This window comes from Dendrobates tinctorius, unplaced genomic scaffold (assembly GCF_039654945.1).
Source record: "Dendrobates tinctorius isolate UK_male_01 unplaced genomic scaffold, ASM3965494v1 ptg000035l, whole genome shotgun sequence".
Taxonomy (NCBI): Eukaryota; Metazoa; Chordata; class Amphibia; order Anura; family Dendrobatidae; genus Dendrobates; species Dendrobates tinctorius.
In genome coordinates this window covers 61,808,317-61,818,779 of record NW_027361703.1, presented here as the reverse complement: position 1 = coordinate 61,818,779, position 10,463 = coordinate 61,808,317, and positions in this window count along the sequence as shown.

Sequence of the window (10,463 nt, the reverse complement as noted above, 5' to 3'; positions counted from 1 at the left end):
ATCAGTTTTAGCCAGAATTATGTCATAAAACTATTTTACATGTCATAAATTTTGTGCTACTTGTAGTTGTGCAAAAATGTGAATTTTGGTGTTTTTATGTCAGTCCTGTCCAGATTCACCCAACTTTTTGGAATGTGGACAGTGCTTTAGGAGAGGCGGCAAATTCATCATAACTTTGAATAAACTACTCGAGTCCCTGACTTGTGGTGGCACAAACTGCCAGCCGTGATAAATAGGGCCTTATGTTTTCTCTGAAAAGCAGCAGAGTTTTGAAAGTAAAATATAGGTGTTTCTTGCATGCTGCCATGTGGTTCGACCTGCAATAATTCTCCTGACATGATTCCTTTAAAGTGAGGGAATAATAATGTAAATTATATTAACACTGTAAGAGCACAAACAAAAGTATTTTGTGAAACTTAATTTTTGTATAGCTGAAAGTCAGACACTTTTGGAGAATGTTTTAACATTTATACCATGTCTTTCATATGTCATCTATCTGGCAGGGAAAACAGTACATTTATTGTATTAAGACTAGCTATTTGTATTACTCAAAGATGTAATTTAATTACTGTTTGTTAATTTAATGAATGTTCATGTACTGTACCAGGCCAGAAGCAGAGAATTCACAATGTGTGCTTTATGGCAAATCTGTATTTTTCGGGTACAATTTATCAAGAATATGTAGCTGCAGTGTAATTCCTAACTTCTGAAAATGACAGATTCATGTAATATATTGTCTGTTTTCTATACATTTTAATAGCCTTGTGTACAGTATTGTAAACCTCCTTAAGTGAACTAGGTTGTGGCAGTGTTACAATGTCAGCAAATTTAACTGACTGTGTGTCATTATCAAATCCAGTTTGTGTACTTCAGGGTAAATTACTACAGAACTATGTCAGAGTAAGAGAGACTTTTCCGCTTCTACTGTATGTTTCACTTAGAAAGTTTTATTTTTTACAGTATGTGCTAATTATCAGCACTGTGATGTTTTGTATTAAAGTGTTAATGGTGTATGAACAATATTAAAGTATATTAGTTAATAAAAATATTATGTTCATAGAAATGGTTTTGTATATTATTCTGTGCGCACACTGTGTATAAAATTTATTATGCGAAAAGACGTCCCCATAGAAAGTTACTATACAACAAATGCACTGAGGCCCATAAATAAAGCATTTTTAAAACAATTTCAGTATTTCCCCTATGCAGTTATCCAAGTCTTGAATGCTCAGTAATCTCTCTACAAAGACCTCACTCATGAGATTTTTCTGTAGTAGTCAGATTTTTTAGTAGATCTGTCAGGTATAACATGCTGACAGGCAAGTTTTTAAAGGGGTACATCCCTGTCAATGTAGGTTTTTACCTTGGCTGCAGCTTGTAAGGAGACTCCACTGTTGCGTTTTGTGTCTGGCATTTGGTGTGGCACTGACGTCCCTTTGACAGTGAGGCAGCCAATCGGTGAATGCAGTGGCTCTGCCAGTGTAGTCAAAATGCCCCCTTCAGAGTCGCTGAACTCACGGATTTGCTGCCGTACTCTTGATGTGACATTGGTAACACAGCCAATGCCAGGGATCGGGAGGAGTGGTAGAAAGTTGTATCCGAGGTAGGACCTTGAAAGGAAACAACCCTTTTGAGTATATACAGTAAGTGCAAATAGTTGTTTTTTAAAAAAAAAACAAAACGCATATAACCCATGTTCTTTCTCCTGGAGTCACTGGTATATTTTATATTGTATAGGGAAACAGTAACTTTTTTTTTATTGTCCCAAGTCTACCCAATACATGAACAGAACAATCTAATGTACATGGCTGCCAGACAAATGCACATTGTCTCACACATGATGTTGCCAAGGTGCTGAGATTATATTGAACTGGGATGAGGTGGTTTTCTGCGCTGTTGGTGAATTTCCACAGATGAACCAGGAGAAACATGATGAGAGAATGCTTTTTTAGTATCTATGCGTTACAAACTTATTCAACTTCTTCCTCCAGATACAACCACAATATTTTTTTTTTAATATTGTTAAATTCTGAGGAAGAAACGCAGAAAACCACCTTTTCATCCCCATTGAATAGTATCCTGGTTTTTAACTCGTGGCTTGCAGCTGAAGTTTTATAGCCCAGAATGGGTTGTGTGATCACATTCTTTCCAGGTGAGCAAGGTTTCTATATCCTTTTTGTGTGTACCAGCGGGTAAAACCTTATTGTGCTTTTTTGTTCCTCAGTTTTCCTCCTACGGTGCTGAGAACGTCGCCTCAGTGTTTGTATTAGATATACCTCTTTCCATCAGCCACATATTATTCTGTCTATTGTTTTGTCAAGTGATCTTCTCAGTAGTATTATCTACAGGAGCCTTTATGATGACACGACAAATAAAATTCATTATGTTTTCATTATTGGTACTTCCACTGCCTCCATCAAGTCGCCATCGTAATGTACCCATTCTAATGTCTTGCTATCCATTCTAATGTCCAATGTCACAGCTTCCAATGCAATCTTATGCCTTTCCTTCCCAGTGTCACATCATTAGCTATGTCATTTGTGAGACCGTAATAAATGACACCCATTCTATTCTAATATATAATTTCTTCAAACCTATAGAAGCTCATCCATTTAGTAGCTTTAATTCTTTTACTTTACACATTTTGAAAGTTTTCCATAACGGTATCGCCTACAAAGTAATTGTGGTGCAAACTAATAGCCTAATTTCTGTACAATATATGGCAAAATATGGTAACAATTCGCAAAACATAAATTTAATTTACTAAATACTCCACCCATTGGGTTACCACTCAGGGTACGTTCCCACATTCTGGATTTGTTACAGTTTTGACGCTGCGTATTTATGCAGTGTCAAAAACGCAGTGGCCAGATGTTATATTATAGTGGATGGGATTTCTAGAAATCCCATGTCCACTGTGCATCTATGTGCACCTGCGGATCACCCGTTTCATGGCGGTTTGAAAGTTTGTTAACTCGTCCTGCATTTAAACTGTCACTGCGTGTAAACACGCAGAGACAGTTCCGTGCCGACAGCTGTAACTGGCAGCTGAGAGGCACGGGACGATGTGCGGGGACCCTTGCCATCACAGTATAATCAGGCAAGTGAGGAGCTCAGTGCTGCGGTTGCTGAGCTTCCTGCACAAACAGCCAGGAGCAGCGTCTGCACCCGCCCCTGGCTGTTAACCCCCTGATTGCTGCGATCGGGCCCGATCGCAGCATTCAGGGGAGGCAGAGGGTCGGAGGCTTCTACTGCCTTCTGATCGGAGTCCCCATGTCATCGTGGGGCCCAATCTCTGCCATGATGACCCGGTGATGTCATGAAAACCCCTGGGTCATCCAGCTACGGAAAACCTCTGAGACTATGCTCACAGCATGGTCTCAGAAGCTTTCTGCATAGGTATAATACATTGAAATGCTGGAGCATTGCAATGTATTATACCATCAAAGTAAAAAAGTGAAAGTCCCAAAAAGGGACAAAGTACAAAGATTTTTTTTAAAAAAAAAATATGTAAAAACAAAATATTAAAAAAATTGAAAAATTCCCTAAAAGACATTTTTATGTAAAAAAAAAAAAACAAAAACAAAAAAGTACGCAGATTTTGTATCGCAGCGTCCTTAAAAATCCCTTCTATAAAAGTGTCACCCTAGTTAACCCCTTCAGTGAACGCCATAAAAAAAAACACAAAGTAGCAAATTATACTTTTTCCAAGCGGTATCATCATACTGCTTAAAAAAAGTGGAATAAAACGGGATAAAAAAACCGAATGGTAATAAAAATAGTATCACTGAAAGCGCCATCTTGTCCCGCAAATAAACAAGTCGCCATACAGCTCCATCAGCAGAAAAATGAAAAAGTTATAGCTCTCAGAATAAAGTGATGTATAAATAATTATTTTTTTCTATAAAGATTTTATGTAAAAGCACCAAAACATAAAAAAACTGTGCAAATGAGGTATCGCTGTAATTGTAGAGACCCGAAGAATAAAGCTGCCTTATCAATTTTACCACACGTTGAATGAAGAGAAAAAAACAAATAATTCCTGAATTGCTGGTTTTTGTTGTTTCTGCCTCCACAAAAATCGGAATAGAAAGCGATCAAAAATCATCATGTGCCCGAAAATGGTATCAATAAAAACGTCAGCTCGTCCCGCAAAAAACAAGCCCTCACATGACTCTCGGCCGAAATATGGAAAAATTATAGCTCTCAAAATATGGCGATGCAGAAACTTCTTACAAAAAAATTCTTAAAAAGCATCTTTTAGTGTGTGACAGAAGCTAAACATAAAAAAGATAGAAATCTAATATCGCTGTAATCGTACCGACCCAAAGAATAAAGTCGCCTAATCACTTGCACGGCACGAGGAACGGCGTAAAAAATAAAACCAATTCTTCACCTTTTGTGGATTTGTTCATTCTGCCTCCCAAAGATCGCAGTAAGGCGATCAGTGATTTACTATCACATATGGGGTATTGGCGTACTCAGGACAAATTGCACAACAACTTTTGGGGTCCTATTTCTCCTGTTATCCTGTGAAAATAAAAAATTGAGGGGCAAAAAAATTATTTTTGTGGAAAAATGATTTTATGGCTCTACGTTATAAACTTCTGTGAAACCCTTGGGGGTTAAAAGTGCTCACCACACATTTAGGCTGGTTTCACACGTGCGTTTTTTTGCTGTTTTTTAGTGCAAAAAAAGCATGTGTTTTTCCCCCTATGTTTTACATGGGTGCGCATACACATGCGTTTGTATGTGCATGCGGTTTTTTGTAGTGTGCGCTTGGGCGCACAAAATGCATCCTGTTGCATTTTTTGTGCGTCCGACTTGCCCCCAAAAAACGCATGCATACACAATGCGGTTTTTTTTTTTACAGCAAAACACCAATTATAGTCTATGGGTGCGCATTGTAATGCGCACGTATGCGCAAAAAACCGCATGCGTTTTTTAAAAACGCACCAAAACCCGCAAAAAAAGCACACAAACGCATGATGCATTTTTTTCATGCGTTTGTGTGCGCAAAAAACGCGCAGTAAAAAAACGCAAGTGTGAAAGTAGCCTTAGATAAGTTCCTTGGCGGGTCTAGTTTCCAAAAAAGTGTCACTTGGGGGTTTCCACAGTTTAGGCACATCAGGGGCTCTCCAAACACGACATGGCGTCCATCTGATCTCAATTCCAGCCAATTTTGCGTTGAAAAAGTCAAATAGCGCTCCTTCCCTTCCTAGCTCTGCCATGCACCCAAACAGTGGTTTATCCCCACATGTGGGGTATCAGCGTACTCAGGACAAATTGCACAATAACCTTTGGGGTCCTTTTACCCTTGGGAAAATAAAAACTAAGGGTGAAAAGATCATTTTTGTTGAAAAAAATTTTTTTTAATTTTATGGCTCCACGTTATAAACTTCTTTCTGTGAAGCCCTTGGGGTTTCAAGTTGCTCACCACTCATTTAGATAAGTTCCTTGGGGGGTCTAGTTTCCAAAATGGGGTCACTTATGGGGGGTTTCCACTGTTTAGGCACATCAGGGGCTCTTCAAAGGCGACATGGTGTCCTCTCTCAATTCCAGCCAATTTGATATTCAAAACCTCAAATGATGCTCCTCCTTCCCTTCTGAGCACCGTCGTGTGCCTAAAGATTGGTCTTCTTCCACACATGGGGTATTGGTGTACTCAGGAGAAATTGCACAACAAATATTGTGGTTTATTTTCTCCTGATACTCTTGACAAAATAAAAATAATTGTGTTCGAAGTAAAAATTTTTGGGAAAAAAGTTAAATGTTCATTTTTTCCTTCCACATTGCTTCAATTCTTGTGAAGTACCTAAAGGTTTAATAAACTTCTTGAATGTGGTTTTGAACACCTTGAGGGGTGCAGTTTTTAGAATGATGTCACTTTTGGATATTTTCTGTTATATTGACCCCCCAAACTCACTTCAAATGTGATGTGGTCCCTAAAAAAATGATTTTGTAACTTCTATTGGAAAAATGAGAAATCACTCCTAACAAAAAAAATTGTTTCCAAAATTGTGCTGACGTAAAGTTGACATGTGGAAAATGTTATTTATTAACTATTTTGTGTGACATCACTCTGATTTAAGGGTACAAAAATTAAGTTTGGAAATTGCAAAATTTTCAAAATCTGACAAATTTCCGTTATTTTCATAAATAAACACAAGTTATATTGAAGAAATGTTACCACTAAGGCCTGTTTCACACTTCAGTTTTTGTGTCAGTTAAAATCCGCCAAAAAGGCGGAAAAGCGGGTCCGTTCCTAACTGATGTGAACGGATGGCACCGGATCCGTTTTTACGACGGATCCGCCAAATGAAGAATTTTAAAGGAACTGCTGCCCAGGAAGGGGAGAGAGAGATTGATTTTTCCTCTGGCCGCCAGAAATGATTTCAGGGTTAAATTTCCTACTGACTTCATTCTTCCGGGCATGCGCTGTATAAAAATGCGGATCCTGCAGTACAAAAAAAGTTACATAGTCCGTCCAGGCATCTCGGCGGACGCAAAAAAAATTGACGGCTCCGCAAAAAAAACGGATCCAACGGATGGCCATCCGTCAAGATCTGCCGGTAATACAAGTCAATGGGGAAAAAAACGGATCCGCAAAAAAAACGGATCCGTTTTTTGCAAAAACGGCGGATTTTGACTGATGGTCAAAAACGGAAGTGTGAATCAGGCCTAACATGAAGTACAATATGTTACGAAAAAAACAATCTCAAAATCAGTGGGATCCGTTGAAGCGTTCTGACCTGGATTCACATTATAAACATGTCCATTTGGTTCTGCAAAGGTTGACAGATACCTTTTCTGTTAAAGAAATATCATTCTTGAGTTGCATTTTGCCAGCCTCCGGGTTTAAGATGGATCCTGGAAAAGTTCAGGCCATCATTGATTTGGGTTCATCCCAGCAACATCAGGGCTCTGCAGCACTTTTTAGGGTTCGCAAATTATTATAGAAAATTTATTAAAGGATTTTCTCTGATCGTCAAGCCTCTTACGGACCTCACTCGTAAAGGGGCTGTGCTAAAGGTTTGGTCGCTGGAAGCGGTTGGGCCATTTGAAAATTTGAAGAAATGTTTTATGTCTGTTTTAGGGTTGCGGATTGCACTACATATAAAATATAAGTGCGATCGCAAACTGGGGTCCACCGTGCAGAGATGGAAAACTGCTGCTCAGTGATGGCGCAGCACTAGCTGAACACCGGCGGGTTAACCACTGACCTGGTGTGTCCAGTAGCGAACTCTGTTATCTCACAGAGCTGCTGGAACAAATGCCGGAGCCTGTTAATGTTCACAGAGCTCGGCAATGTGAGCACTACTGTATAGTCACAGGACTCTGCCCCTGAGACACTGGGTTAGAGTCCCTCTAGACACTAGTGCTCAACACTGCAACTGCAGTGCCAGGACGGGATGAGCAAATAGATTAAGCGCACAACACCGCTCTGGCGGACGCCACTAACCACCCTAACTAGGGCTTCGAAAGCGCACAGCGACGCACTGGCAGTTGCTGCTGCTAGACCCCGTATAGTAGTGCCTTGTGCTAGATGGCACAATCTGGCGATAAGTGTGGTGCTGAAGACTGAGTGCTCTGTGGCACATGAGCAAGCCACTAGTAGGCGCTGACTGTAACTTCAATACTCTATACACATGCACAACCAGAGGGAGGGAGTCTTAATGAGTCAGTCACCTGAACGCATACATCCATCTTCACACACACAACTACAAAAAACAGTCTATACTAGCTCATGGCCGAGCGACCATGCGAATCTTTGATAGAGGCGACCTTGCCCGTGGTCCAATCGGAACAGACACGGGACCTGAGCATGTGACCCCTGAGCTCCAATGGGAGGTTGAGCCACAGGCATGCTCAGTGGCGAGAAAAAGGGACTTGGTTCTGGGAGCTGCTCGCCGCTGGCTAGGGCAGGTTGCTATAGTTGAACCAGGGATGGCAGCAGCAACCAACCTGACAGCACAAACAAGGTGTCGGGAACGAGGTCTTTGCTGAGCAGGCTCCTCTGCGGCCAGGACTGAATGGGAGACCGCAGCAGGCAAGGCTCAGGACTCCTGTGCAAAGGCAGGAACCTGACGCCTAACGTTCCCCTCCTCCTAGGGCCCCCTCGCTACACTCAAAGGCCGCACAAATATTCTCCACAGGTTCCCAGGTCCTATCCTCTGGGCCATGACCCTTCCAGTCCACCAGGTAATACCTTACCTTTTGCCATGCACCACCTTACACCCCACGATGGCGTTCACCTCGTACTCATACGAGGACAAGCCTGATGTCCCTGTAGATGACTCAGAAAACCGGGACATGTGAACGGGCTTAAGGAGGGACACGTGGAAGGTGTCAGTGATACCCAGGTGTGGAGGAAGGGCCAGACGGTAGACCACAGGTTTAACCTGCTCAAGGACCTTGAAAGGACCTATGAAGTGAGGCGCGAACTTAGTGGAATCAACCCGCAGCCTGATGTTACAAGCGGAGATCCACAGCAAATCGCCGAGAGCAAAGGTGAGAGCAGGGCGCCGGTGTGCATCAGCGGAGGACCTCATTCTCTGCTTGGAGGCCCGGATGGCATCCTGAGTGCGGTCCCAAATGTCACGTGCCTCCACCGCTCAGACTGGCACCCTAGAGTCGGTGGACGACACGGGCATGGGCACAGGAACCCGTGAATGCTGGCCGTAATTAAGGAGGAATGGGGTCTGTCTGTCTGCTTGCCCGGCATGTCGTGCAGGCGGAAAATGTGGTTAATAAACAACGCTGCTAGACCCCGTGCAGAAGGTAACCGGGAGAGATACCAGGTGCACCATCTTGGAGTAATGGTCGGTGACAACCCAAATGACCATGCTGCCACTGGACTTGGGCAGTCCAACCACGAAGTCCATGCCAACCATCTCCCAGGGCCTGCCAGCTACCGGCAGGGGGAAAAGCAGCCCAGCGGGCCGCTGCCGAGGGGACCTATTTTGGGCGCAAGAGACGCACGCCCAAATATAGTCCCTGACGTCATGGGTCATATGAGGCCACCAATACGTCCTCGCCAGAAGCTCAGAGGTCCATTTTGTCTCAAAATGTCCACCCACCCTGAACGAGTGAGCCCAAGAGAGGACCTCCGGTCGCAGACAGGCAGAGACAAATGTCATGCCCAGAGGTACTGACTCAAGGGTGACCGGAATCACGGTCCTCAGGCTCTCGGATGGGATGATCAGCCGAGGCTCCTCCTCCGTTGACACCACGGAGCGGGAGAGCATCGGCCCGGATGTTCTCGCCGGAGAGAAAATGGAGAGTGAAGTGGAACTGGGAAAAACAAGGACCTTCTGGCCTGGCGAGAATTTAGCTGCTGGGCTTTCTGCAAATACACCAAGTTCTTGTGGTCGGTGAACACCTGGAAAGGGTGGCGAACCCCTTCCAGGAGGTGTCACCACTCCGAGAAGGCCAACTTCATCGTTAGCAACTCCCTGTCCCTGATGGAATAATTCCTCTCCGCCGGTGTGTAGGTCTTCGAGAAAAAGAAGCATGGGTGCTTCCGACTTTGCGTGTCCTTCTGGAACAGGACCGCTCCAGCACCGATGGAAGAGGCATCCACCTGCAGAATGAAGGGTTTATTTACATCGGGGCGATGTAGAATGGGAGCGCTAGCGAAATGGGACTTAATGGAGAAGGCCTTGGAGACAGGTTTTCCAACCACAACTTGGGATTTGCACCCTTCTTGGTGAGGGCCACCAAGGGGGCTACCAAAGTCGAGAAGTCGGGGATGAATTTGTGATAGTAATTTATGAACCCCATAAAGCGCTGCACCGCTTTGAGAGAATAGGGCTTCCGCCAATCCATCACCGCCTGTAGCTTGGAAGGATCCATAGCCAATCCCTGGGCGGAGATTATATAGCCCAGGAAAGGCAAGGACTCCTGCTCAAACACACACTTCTCCAACTTGGCATACAGGGAGTTTGCCCACAGGAGGTCGAAGACTTTGCAAACATTTCCCCAGTGGGAGTCGATATCTGGAGAGTAGATGAGAATATCATCTAGATAGACTACTACCGAGGTGGTAAGCATATCCCGGAAGATATCGTTCCCAATGTCTTGGAAGACAGCCGGGGCATTACAGAGCCCGAAGGGCATCACCAGGTATTCTTACTGCCCATTCCTGGTGTTAAATTCCGTCTTCCATTCGTCCCCCTTACGGATGCGAATCAGGTTGTAAGCAGATCGAGTTTGGTAAACACTCTTGCTCCCCGTAGCCTATCAAACAGCTCCAATATCAGGGGCAGAGGGTACTTATTCTTAACCATGATAGCGTTAAGACACCTGTAATCGATGCAGGGACGTAGCTCTCCATTCTTCTGGACGAAGAATCCCGCCCCTGCTGGTGACACCGACTTCCTATTGAATCCCCTTGCCAGATTCTCACTGATATACTGAGACATGGCCTCTGTCTCCGGGAGAGAAAGGGGATAGACTCGACC